This window comes from Schistocerca piceifrons, chromosome 3 (assembly GCF_021461385.2).
Source record: "Schistocerca piceifrons isolate TAMUIC-IGC-003096 chromosome 3, iqSchPice1.1, whole genome shotgun sequence".
In the NCBI taxonomy this organism is placed as follows: domain Eukaryota; kingdom Metazoa; phylum Arthropoda; class Insecta; order Orthoptera; family Acrididae; genus Schistocerca; species Schistocerca piceifrons.
The window spans coordinates 905,062,291-905,076,397 of NC_060140.1; positions in this window are offsets into that span (position 1 = coordinate 905,062,291).

Consider the following 14,107-nt stretch of genomic DNA (forward strand, 5'->3'; position numbering starts at 1 on the left):
GTCAGTATTTTGCAGCTAGGACTTATTAAATTGATAGGTGTGTGATATTCACACCTCTCAGTTCCAGCCTTACTTGTAGTTATGATTATTATATTTTTCTGAAGTCAAAGGGTATTTCACCTGACTCATATATCCTGCGTATCAGATGGACTAGTTTTGCCATTGTTTTTACACCTGAGGACCTCAATAATTCTAACTGAATGTTGTCTGTTCCAGGTGCTTTGTTTCAACTTAAGTCTTTCAGTGTTCTGTCAAATTCTTCTCACATTATGATATGTCCCATCTCATTGTCATTTACTTCTGTATTCGATTTTTCCTGATCAATTTATGGTATTTCAACATATTCCAGTTAAATTTTTTTTATTATTATTATTATCAATGGATACCTAATAGGCTTTGCAGTTTTGCTGTTTGAACTTCTGTAGCCTACATTGTTCCATTTTTCAAAGTGACTCATTCTACTTTTATTGTATTTCTTTCCCCTTCTTCAGTCAGTAGTGTCAGTCTCATATCCAGGTCCCATCTCTTTACATGTTCCCTTTCTATAATTTCCTCAGTTTTAATCTACAATAAATGTCCAGTAAATTATGGTCAGAGTCCACATCTGTCTCTGAATGTGTTTTTCAGTTTAAAATTTGGTTTCAAAATCTGTCTTTACATTATGTAATCTATCTTCTGGTGTCTCCACAGTTCTTTTATATATATAACCTTCTTGCAATTTAATATAATAGAGGGAAACATTCCACGTGGGAAAAATATATCTAAAACAAAGATGATGTGACTTACCAAACGAAAGCGCTGGCACGTCGATAGACACACAAACAAACACAAATATACACACAAAATTCTAGCTTTCGCAACCAACGGTTGCTTCATCAGGAAAGAGGGAAGGAGAGGGAAAGACGAAAGGGCGTGGGTTTTAAAGGAGAGGGTAAGGAGTCATTCCAATCCCGGGAGCGGAAAGACTTACCTTAGGGGGAAAAAAGGACGGGTATACACTCGCGCACACACACACACATATCCATCCACACATATACAGACACAAGCAGACATTAGCCTTTTAATATGTCTGCTTGTGTCTGTATATGTGTGGATGGATATGTGTGTGTGTGCGAGTGTATACCCGTCCTTTTTTCCCCCCAAGGTAAGTCCTTCTGCTCCCGGGTTTGGAATGACTCCTTACCCTCTCCTTTAAAACCCACATCCTTTCGTCTTTCCCTCTGCTTCCCTCTTTCCTGACAAAGCAACCGTTGGTTGCGAAAGCTAGAATTTTGTGTGTATATTTGTGTTTGTTTGTGTGTCTATCGACGTGCCAGCGCTTTCGTTTGGTAAGTCACATCATCTTTGTTTTAGATATATTCTTCTTGCAATTTATGTATATATAACCTCTTTGCAATTATTAAATGGTACTCAGTGCAGAATTGTACCAGGTGACCTACTCTTTCATCCCTCCCCCAAAACCACATTCTCCATCTTTTTTTCCTTCTATTTCATTTGCTGAAATTGATTTCCACTACCCCTTTACAATTACAATTAAGTTTTCATCTCCTGTGGGTAGTTTCTTTTAGCTCTTCATATATTCTTTCAATCTCGCCATAATTTGAGTAGATAGTAGGCATATATGTTTTTACTTCAGTGGTGGGTCTTGGCTTTGTTTGTGTTTTACTGTGTTGTTCATACAGTAGTAGATCATGTCCATTCATTATACACCCTACTCGTGCATTACCTCTGTACTCAGCAGACCACCTAATCTGTTCTTCCTGCGTTCACACTTCGTTCATTCTGCTATATCTAACTTCAATCCATCCATTTCACTTCTGAAGTTCTCCAACCTACCTACCCACCCCCCTACCCAACTACCTACCTGGTTAAGGGATCTAACATTCCACACTTCAGCCCGAAATAAGCTATGTTTGTTTTACCTGATGACTAAATCCTCCTGAGCAGTCCTTATGTGGAGATTGAAATGGAGGGTTATTTAGCTCCCAAATAACTTACCCCGGAGGATGCCATTACCATCAAACCACCCAGTTGAGCTTCATGTCCTTGGGAAATATAAGAGTGATGTTTCTCTTGCTTTTAAACATCACCACAGTCTGCCATTGAACATGTTCATGATATGGGTATTGATATGTTTACAGTAATAAAATTTTACATTAAGAATTAGACATTACATTTATATTTTACGTTAAAAATTAAATGTTTGGTTTACGATACCAAACAGTAACTGAATTCTTCTACTTCATAAACGCTGCTGCCAGTTAATAATTGTGTATGTAACTCTTAAAGGATTTGTATGGTAGGTCTCTCATCGCTTTTTTAACATATTTTCGACATTGGTTGAGGTATGACGTGTAATGCATATTACTCGATCAACTCCCCTGCTTTGCTGACTCAAGTTGCAACCTTCTGCCACTAGGGGGCTCCAAATTACAGCAAGTAACTTGGCAGAGTGTTACGTAACTATGTTGGTGCATGAGAAACAATGACTTGTGCAGTAATCGAGTTTCTAGTTGTCCACACATGGGGCACTCTCTCCTTTAGCATGACAATGCCAGACCACACACAAGTGCTGCGACATGAACAACAATCCAACCCCTTGTGTTTACTGTCATTGATCATCCTTCATACAATGATTTTCATCTGTTTCCAAAATTTAAAGAACACCTTCAAGGACCTCACTTTGATAGTGATGAAGAAGTGCAAGCAGATCTGAGGTGGTAGCTCCATCAACTAAGTCAAACATTTTACTGTGATGGTATCAACAAACTGATCTCTCATTGGGAGAAATGTGTTTATTGCCAGGGTGACTATGTTGAGAAATACATATGAAGAATAAAGATGTAAAGTGCTAATAAAGTTTGTTTTACATAAAAAGCTTTAAAAGTTTTCACATAAAAAATTTAGAGGCATTACTTTTCAGCATGTGCTCATACATCTTTATGCCACTATATATGATACTACTAATATTTAATGTAGAGGAAAGGTTCAGTTAATCTTTTTTGTTCTTTGAAACGTGACGATCATGACACGCTGTTCAGAATTCCTGTAAATGTTATCACTGCTTTTTATTTCCATATGTTGAATGAGAGGACTATTTTAGCTCCCAAATATTTTACCCAAGAGGATGCCATTATCATTAAACCAAACCATCCAGTTGAGCTTCATGTCTGTAGGAAATATAAAGACTGATGTTTCTCTTGCTTTTAAACAGCACCTCCATAGTGAGGACTGAAGCTGTTCCTTAGTGGCACTGGCTCCTAATTTGTGTAATAAGCAAATCATACATGATAGTTTAATGCACAATTGGTCTGTCTGTGCATCCCAATTCAGTTGTGGGTGCAAACAAATTCCGACTAGTCTGACATATCATTGATCTTTTCACTTAGTTTGGTGAAGTACATATTTTCACTTTTTTTTAAATTAGGTATTAGGTCATTCTTTCGTAGACACTGTAGTCATAGTCACCATTGTCAGTATTTTCTTTTTCACTTTGTCTGTATTAGGACCAGTCATTTCATCATCAGGCCAAAGAACTAGGTAGATCATTCATGTATATGACGTGTGTTCAACAATAAATTGAACTTTTGCTGTATCAGATTTATGCCTCTCCCCCTGAAATCGGTAAAATAATAAACTCACTGAAAAGTAAAAGCTCTTACGGAACTGATGGCATTTCCAGCAAGGTACTTAAAGCTTGTTCCCCACAGATAAGTAGGATTCTCAGCCACGTATGTAATAGCTCTTTGGAGCAGGGTGTTTTCCCTGATAGACTGAAATATGCCATTGTAAAACCATTGCATAAAAAGGGGCATACGTCGGATGTCAACAACTACCACCCAATCTCTCTTCTGACAGCTCTGTCAAAAATTTTTAAGAAGGTAATGTATTCAAGAGTAGCCTCCCATATTTGTAAAAATAAAGTACTAACAAAATGTCAGTTTGGTTTTCAGAAAGGCTTTTCAACAGAAAATGCTATATACGCTTTCACTGATCAAATATTAAATGCTCTGAATAATTGGACAGCACCCATTGGTATTTTTTGTGATCTCTCAAAGGCCTTTGATTGTGTAAATCATGGAATTCTTTTAGATAAGCTAAATCATTATGGCTTGAGTGGAGTAGTGCACAAATGGTTTAATTCAGACTTAACTGGAAGAATGCAGAAAGTTGAAATAAGTGGTTCATGTAATGTTAAAACAACAGCTGATTCCTCAAACTGGGGGGCTATCAAGTACGGGGTCCCACAGGGTTCGGTCTTGGGTCCTTTACTGTTCTTGATAAACATTAATGACTTACCATTCCACATTGATGAAGATGCAAAGTTAGTTCTTTTTGCTGATGATACAAGTATAGTAATAACATCCAAAAACCAAGAACTAAGTGATGTAATTGTAAATGATGTTTTTCACAAAATTATTAAGTGGTTCTCAGCAAACGGACTCTCTTTAAATTTTGATAAAACACAGTATATATAGTTCCATACAGTAAATGGCACAACTCCAGTAATAAATATAGACTTTGAACAGAAGTCTGTAGCTCAGGTAGAATTTTCAAAATTTTTAGTTGTGTCCATTGATGAGAGGTTAAACTGGAAGCAACACAATGATGGTCTGCTGAAATGTCTGAGTTCAGCTATGTATGCTATTAAGGTTATTGCAAATTTTGGTGATAAGAATCTCAGTAAATTAGCTTACTATGCTTACTTTCATTCACTGCTTTCGTATGGCATCATATTCTGGGGTAATTCATCGTTGAGTAGAAAAGTATTCATTGCTCAAAAACGTGTTATCAGAATAATTGCTGGAGCCCACCCACGGTCATCCTGCAGACATCTATTTAAGGATCTAGGGATCCCCACAGTAACCTCACAGTATATATATTCACTTATGAAATTTGTTGTTAATAATCCAACCCAGTTCAAAAGTAATAGCAGTGTGCATAGCTATAACACCAGGAGAAAGGATGATCTTCACTATGCAGGGTTAAATCTGACTTTGGCACAGAAGGGGGTAAATTATGCTGCCACAAAAGTCTTTGGTCACCTACCAAACAGCATCAAAAGCCTGACAGATAGCCAAGTAACATTTAAAAATAAATTAAAAGAATTTCTAGATGACAACTCCTTCTACTCATTGGCTGAATTTTTAGATATAAATTAAGGGGAGGCAAAAAAAAAACTACTTAAACATTAGTGTCATGCAATATTTTGTATAATGTAATATCTTGTACAGACATCTTTTATTAACCTGACATGTTCCACATCATTACGAAGTGTCGTATTCATGATCTATGGAACAAGTATTAATCTAATCTAATCTAATTGCTTATTGCACGTTTTAAGCACTGTCCCCTTCAAAATAGTCTCCTCTACAGGCAGTACACAGTTCCCATTGTTTCTTCCAACTTTGAAACGCCTCCTGGAACACATTTTTTTGAGATGGCACACAGGCTTTCATTGCATTGTCCTGTATTTCCTCTGTGGTTTGGAAATGAAGTCCTTTCAACATATTTTTCAGTTTGGGAGACAGGAAAAAGTCTGCTGGGGCTAGTTCTGGAGAATACAGTGGATGGGGCACAGTGGGAATGTGATGTTTTGCTAGATAAGCCACAGACTAGGAGTGACGCGTGATCTGGCGCATTGTCATGATGCAACATCCAACTCTGGTTTTTCCCATAATTCGAGCCCCTTGCTGCACACAGCATCCCTCATGCACACTAGGATTCGCTGGTAGACTTCCTTGTTTACCCTCTGACCACGTGGCACAAATTCATGATGGATAATGCCTTTGCAGTCAAAAAACACACCCAACATCACCTCGACCTTTGACCGACTCATGCGTGCTTTTTTTTGGACGAAGTGACCCTTTGCCCGCGCACAGTGATGATTGCATCTTCACTTCAGCATCATAGCTGTATACCCACATCTGATCACCTGTTATGATGTTCTTAAGAAAGTTTTCATTGCCATTAACAGCAGCGAGCAGTTCCTCACACTTTTCAACACGGATCTGTTTCTGATCATCAGTCAACAACCATGGTACGAATTTTGCACTGACATGACGCATCTCAAATTTTTCACTCAAAATTTGATGGCATGATCCTACGCCAATGTCCACCTCCTCAGCAACTCCCTGAACAGTTAAATGATGATTTCTGTGAATCACAGCACGAATGCTATCCACATGTTCATCACCTGTTGATGTGGAAGGACGTCCAGACTTAGATGTGTCACAGACCGACATTCTGCCCTGTTGAAAATTTTTAAACCACTCATAGCACTGCGTGGGAGTCATACAGTCCTCCCCATATGCTTGGCTAAACATTTGAAATGCCTCCGTGAAAGTTTTGCCAAGTCTGCAGCAAAATTTCACACACACATTAGTTCTTCAAGCTCCTTCATTGCACTATCCAACAAGCAGGCTGTACACGTGCTTACTTCAGGAGCTGTGGTTCGCTTGCTACTTCTCTGAGTGACATGAGGCAAATGGCAGTTTTTTTGCCTAAAGCTGCTGCTAAGTGTGCTGAGTAGCCGCAGCGTGCTATCTCTGCTGGTTGGCATGCTATTTCAAAAGTTCAGTTTCTTTTTGAACACATCTCGATAAGAAAGAGAAAAATCCCCAGGACAGACCTTGTTGCACTCCTGTAGTAACTGGTAGGGCATTTGATCTATGATCATTTACATTGACAACTTGTTTCCTTTTTAAAGGATAGATTGCTACTCACCATATAAATGACATGTCGAGCTGCAGACAGGCATAACAAAAAGTCTGTTATGCATTAAGTTTTCAGCCAAAGCTTTCATCAGAAAGAAAAAGCACACATCCATTCACACAAGCAAATAAACCTCACAGATACATGACTGCTACCTCTGGCAGCTCAGACCAGACTGAAACTGAAATGGATTGTATGGGAGCAACAGTCCATAGTGGAGTGGGTAAGGGGGAGGGATAGCAGGATGTGGGTGAGGGAAGAGGAAACAGTGCTGCCTGGCAGAGTGTCCAGGGACCAGAGGTGCAGACAAGGCTACCTGGTGCTGCATCAGGAGCCTGTGGGGAGGGAAGGAGGGAACAGAGAGAAAGGGAACAGAAAGGCTGAGATGATTTCTGGAGTGGATAACGTGTTGTAAGGATAACTCCAATATCTGCAGTTCAGAAATGATGGTGGTGGAGGGGAGGATCGAGATGGCCCAGGTTGTGAAGCAGTCATTGAAATCAAGCATATTGTGTTCAGCTGCATGCTGTGCAACGGGGTGATCCACTTTGCTTCGCTGTGACCCTTCATCCTGATAGACAGCTGACTGGTAGTCATACCAACATAAAAAGCTGAACAATGATCACAGCAAAGCTGGTACACAACTTGGCTTTTTTCACAGGTCTGTGAACAGATCTCCTGTGCCATATCCTCACAAACCCCAAACCTACTATCAATGCCAAGAACTGGCTACAAAGGAGCACCCCCCTCATCACCCAATACCAGCCCAGACTGGAACAGCTGAACCACATTTGATTTTCTATCTTCATGGCCTGAAGTAAGGGACAACCTACACAAGATCCTACCCACCCCTCCTAAAGTGGTGTTCCATTGCCCATGTAACCTCCACAACATCATAGTCTGCCCCTTTGCCACTTCCATCGCAACCCCTTGCCACAGGAATCGTATACCTGTGGTGCAAGACCTGCCCAATCCACCCAACCAGCACTTCCTATTCCAGTCCTGTCACAGGCTTGTCATACCCCACCAGATGCCAGGCCACCTGTGAAGCCCTGCCGCAGTCATTGCTCAGCTTTCTTTATTGGTATGACTATCAACCAGCTACCCACTAGGATGACCGGCCACAACCAAACTGTGGTCAAGAGCAAAGCAGACCACACTGTTGCACAACATGCAAGTGATCATAACATGCTTGATTTGAATGGCTGCTTCCCATCTTGGGCTCTCTGGATCCTTTCCTCTACCACCAGCTTTTCTGAACTGCACAGATGAGAGTTATCCCTACAACACATTCTCAGCTCCCAAAATCATCCTGGCCTCAACCTACAGTAAACCACTGTCACCACACCCTCCACCCAACAGTTTCTGCCCCCTCTGCCATAACACTTCCTCCCAAATCACACTCCTTCACCCTCATTGTGCACTGCTCTTTCTCAATGCACCCACCAATATTTTCCCCCTCTCTGCCCCTCTCATTTCCATTCCCACTGTCCCCCCCCCCCCCCCCCCCCCCCCCCCCCCCCCCCCGCACAGCTTCCTAATGCTGCACCAGGCAGCCTCGTCGGCCACCTCTATTCCCTGCACTCTCTGTCACTCAGCACTATTTTCTCTTCCCCCACATGTAGCCTATTCTCTCTTTCCCTCTCCCAGACTGTTGCTCCCATATATTATGTTTCAGTTTATTCTGGCCTAAGCAGCCAGAGATAGCAGTCATTTGAGTGTGAGATGGCTTGCTTGTGTGAATGTGTATGATTTTTTCTCTTTTCTGACGAAGGCTTTGGCCAAAAGCTTAATGTGTAACAGTCCTTTCATTGTGCATTTTTGCAACTCATTGTGTCGCCTTTATGGTGAGTAGCAATCTATCCTTTCCATAATTGTTGATATTCCAACATGTACTTTCCATTGTTTGTTTCCTATCTAAGATATACAGTTCAATGGATGATAGTTCATTATTATTGACTTCATATTTTTGAAGTTTAAATATTATGATACCATGTGGTGCAATGTCAAATGCTTTGATCAGATTAAGGATCATAGCACAGGCAAAAGAATGGCTTTCAAAGCATATCACAATATCTGCAACCAGAGAAATTATGAGATCATTGGTGGATACACCAGGTCTAAAGTCATATAGCAAACAAGAGATTAGCTTATTGTTCTCAAAGTAGCAACATAGCTGCTCTTTCATGCAGCATTCTATGACCTTAGATATTATGGGTATTAGGGATTTTGGTCTGTTAACTGTACAGACTACTTTTATCTCCCTTCTAAACTGGGACATCAGTTGTGGGTTTCAGTTTGCCAGCTTGAAACATGCAGTTTATAAGGTAAGTCAGAGGAGAGACTACAATATCACAGATAAGTTTTATGATATAATTTGAGAAGCCATTGGTATCTTCATATGTCAGTTACCTAGTTTGAATACAGGTGGTGTACAATCTTGGAAGTAGCTTGAGTTCACTTGAAGATAATGTGTCTCAAATCATGAAGGCCTATATTGTCCAAAGTACTTTCAGGATTATTTTCATCCATGTTTGAGGTAGCTGACTTTTCCCCTGATTGGCACAGTTTATGAATAAGTTATTTAGCATGTTGGGTGAAACTGGTGTCACTAACTTGGTTCTCTGTTTCCCCGTTATGGCGTTCACTAACTTCCAGTCTGCTTTACATTTGTTGTGAGACTTTTCAGTGAAGATATCATTGGCTTTCCTCTTTGCTACTTGCATTTTCATCCAGATTGTCGCTTCTACAACTACTGGCCTCTTCACAGATACCCCTCCATTGTACCCAAATACAGGAAGGTCCAATTTGAGGATAATAAATTCCAGATCTGTAGGATCTGAAGATAGGTTTAGTGAACTTCCAAAAAACTCTGAAACATCTCCCTTGTCATCCAGTACTACCTAGGCCTTGATTGTCTCAATAAATTGCTCCACCAGTGTTATAAATTTCTGAATCTCTCGAGGTGAGCCCTGAAACGAGAGCCTCTCTCCCCTATATCCTCCACCCATCACCCACTGTCACCCTCCGGGCCTTCGTAACATCTTTATGGTTTCTCTATGGTTTCTGCCTAAGCAATCATTTCTAATGCATAATGTGGTCCATGCACCCACATGCCCCTGTGATCTATCAGGTTTGCTCACTGTGACTGTTTTATAGAGTGCTTTGAAGAGTACAGCTGAGTTGTTGATTCCACTTTATGCACAATATTTTGACAAAATGATCTAGCTTTCCTCATCAAGTGCTGTGAGCTGTGTTGTTGTCCATACTCATTGTCTGCAACTCAGGCTAATGGAAATGGACTACAGAATGTGTAACTAGCTAACGGAATGTACCATTTCATTAGAGATATTTTAGCTACTTGTTGTTGTCATGGCTGCATAACTAAACTGTCTGATTATTTGGTATCAATGGTAAATTCAATTTAAAAAAACTGAAAGTTAGCTAGCTGAATGGCTTTCCAGTACTTATCCTTTACATCAGACCACGTATCATTTTCAGACTATCATCCCTGCAGCCAGGTTCCTATCCCAGCAAGTGTTGCTTATGTAAAACCTGCCCTTTGCACCCACTCACTACCACTTACTCCGGCCTCACCACAGGTAACACCTACAACATCAGAGGCAAACCAGCTTGCAGAAATATACATGTGTGTTTTTTCATAGAAGTAACATCCCGAGATGGCTGAACAATTGAATGGTCACAAAAGAACTGTCTGTCTTGGAAATAACTAGTTCCCTATTGCTGTGAATCCTCTAAAGTGTGGCTCAAGAGACCCAATACCTGCGACACCACATGGGCCATTCGATCCTCCCACACTTACCAGTTTCTACAGACTTCAGAGATGGAAAAGTGCTGTTCAAATTATTCTCTTGAATCGCCATCCTCCTGGAATTAACCTCCATCAAAACCTCAACCCGTCATTCCCCACAACCCCAACCTTCTTTTTCCCAGTGGTAGACCTCCATTATTTAGTCATTTATATTCCATTACTTATTTTTATTTTTCCTTCCCTCTCAATTCTGTCTTCTCTTTTCCTCATTTCCTGCTACCTCTTAATTACATTATTCTGTCTTTTTTTTCATTTCTCTTCCCTCCTAATCCATCTTTCCTTCTCACTACGTCCCTTCTATCATCTGTCAATGGAAACTGGCTGTGACCTCTTATTCTGTCTGGTGCCTCCTCTATCATTTTTCTCTCCCTTCATCCTCACAGCAGGTGGATTCCTATATACCAGAAGCCTGAATAACGTACTGCCCCCCCCCCCCCCCCATTTCCAAAATCTCCTCTTTTCCACCCTTCCCCAATCCATTCCCCTTTCTCCCCTGAAGAAGAAACATATAAAAAGCTAGGATTACTATCTTCTTTCTATCTACAATACTATGAATTTTGCCACCTGGAATAAATACACATTAACCATTCTGTCTTCTTCTATTTTTGATGGATTATATGAAATGTGTTATTTCATTTATCTACCATGAATCATGTTTTAAGCTTGAGGGATATTAGTTATAAAGTGGTGTGAATATACAAACATAAGATACGATGAAAATTAATTAAATTACGTTTATACTTCTGTGAGGTACTCGGGTTGTGGGAATTGAGGCAGTTTTTGTAATTGGGATACAGTTTAAAGCAATGTTCTTGCCTCTGTGTTCAGTAACTTACTTTTTTGAAACATTTTGTGTTTAAGAAGTTGTGTTATGATTTTGTCTCAAAAACAATCTGGTATGCAACAGTTTACTTTTTGAGGTTGTGCCAAAAATAATTCACATGCAGGGTGTTTTATGCTTCGATGCTGTGTGATTTTCTATAGAGCTGACCATTATAACTGATTTATCCACACAATCACTGCATTAGACAAGAGGTAGATTTTGGTCACCATTTGCGAATCTACAACCTGGAAACACAGTGTGTGTATTGTATGTGGCACAGTTCATTCAAGGAACCATGTACACACTTTATTATTAGTGGTTTATTAATGAAAAGCTGTACAATGGGCAAATGCAAATGCAAATACTGGTACAAATAAAAGCTGAGTTACATTACTCTAGCCCTAGTTTTATTATTGACATTGTTCTTTTTCTGCAGTTTTTTGCATGATGTCTTTCACAATGTTCATTGCACAGCCCACATACACAGTCTTCATTTGGCTAGTGTGGAGTCTCTTGTTTTGGCAGAACTTGTGGTGGAATCCGTATGCTGTCTATTGTGTCACTGTATATCAGAGGTTTTAGTTTTTCTGTTTCCACTCTTCTGTCATTGTGGGATTGGTTGAGTAGAAGTTGTTCCAGATAGAGTTGTGTTTTTTCTGTGAGTGTTTGGCATGTGCTTTCATAGGCATTAGGGTTGTGTAGGAGCATCTGCATTCTGATGTTTTCTATGAAGAAGGTTTCTTTCATTAAGACATAAGCCAGTCTTGAAGGTGCTGTCTTCCTGACACCCAAGTGTTGTTTCATATTGGCTTTCTCTAGTGTTACTAGGTCATCATTCTCTTCTGAACTTATGATCATTTCATCCACTTATAATAGGAATATCACTGAGCCATGGTGATCTTCATGACTTTTTCTGTCATGATGTTGAACGGTATCAGACTGATCGGGTCCCCTTGTAGTACTCCATTTGTTTGTTTCATATTCTTGGGTTGGGGGATATCATCAGATATTTGGATGTGGTTGTATCTTAAGATGTCTGTAAGTGCTTTCATTATTTGATGTGTGTCACCAATTAACAGGCTGAGTTTTCGGTTGCGTGTTTTTCTGTTTATAGTGTCAAAGGCTTTGTGTAGTCTACAAAAACTATGAAATATTTTTTTCCCTGGACATCTTAGTTTGCCTTGTGGTGCTCTGTTAAGCAGTCGCTTTATGAGGGATTCTTAATCCCTTTCTGAAACGCACTTTGCTGGCAGATATCTAAATGATGCAAATCAGAAATACTTCCCAGATCAAAGGAGCCAGTATTAATCCAGATATTTAGAAATGCTGAAAATGTTTACTGTCCTTAAACCATTGCAGTGTGACAGTTTTCAGACATGGATGCAATGGCATTCTCCCATCCATCCTTTCCCAACTACCCTCATTATCCCCAGAATAAATCTTTCACTTTGCATCAGGGTCTGTACAGTTTTGAAACTTCCTAGCATATTACTGTCTGTTGGACACAGGAATGATAGTACTGCAAGGTATAAAGTAGAGCCTTTGTGAAATCTGGAAAATAGCAGTGATTAGAGCTAATGGCAGAGTTGAGGCTGTGGGGTTGGGTTGTGAGTTATACCTGGTTACACCAGTTGTGATAACAGCATTGCTCACAAAAGACAGGGCTGCAAGTGCAAATTCCAGTCTGACACACAGTTGTGCATTTATTTATACACAGGTATATGTACATTGATTTACTGCATGTCCCATGCTATATGTCTTCAATAAATTATTGAACAACCTCTACCTCAGTAAAGTCCGTAAAAAAGTTGACAATATTAAAAAAACTGACACACAGTTTTAATCTTCCTGAAAGCTGCATCCTCAGTTTTCTGCAGAGGTATAATGCTTAAGCTTAATTAGCTTTAGTATATTTTTGAAACATGTTACAAGATTCACAAATGAAATTTTGAATATAAAATGATTGTTTGCTGTAATTTATAAATTAAAAACAATTATTTGATTACCCATATCTTCATTGTCAGCATTACTGATTTGTACCTAGCGAGAGTTGACACTATGTGTTTGAAACTACAGACAGCTTTTTGTCTGTAAAGGAAATACTTGTTTGTAGCCAGCAGAATTTACTCATGCACAATGAAGACTTACATATATGCTTCAGACTGTGGAAATAAACCATTCGCATCAAATAGCAATAGCTTAGTTTTTCTAATAAAACCTTAGATACTAATATGAAAGTCAAGCTGGGGTTTGGCTGGTCATGGTCTGATGCGAGGTTGGTAATTTTGTGTGATTACATTGACTAATCATTGAAAATAATCCACATCTCTCAAGAAAGATAGTGATAAAACATTCATTTCATAGCTACAGAGTTATCCCCTTCCAGTTGTATCTATCTCTCTAGTTTTGGAAAAGACTGATGTAATTTGAGAATTTAAGAAATGACCTTTTTATTTTGTGTCTGTGGCTTTATACATTATGTGAATTCCAGTATTGGCATCAGCTGAATTATATCCAAATTTCAGCTAGTGGAGACTGAGCTTGACAGATATTTTTGTATCTTGATGTTGAAATGCAGTGTATTAACATAATTTGAGTTTATTTGTTTATATGAACAGGATAGCAGGAAAGCCTGACAAAAAATTGAATCTAATTTTGAGTCTTGTGTCACCTGAGCTTGTTTGTTGGTGAATTTGTCGAAAGTTAATGGTCTCTTATTTAAAATAAAACCAGTATTT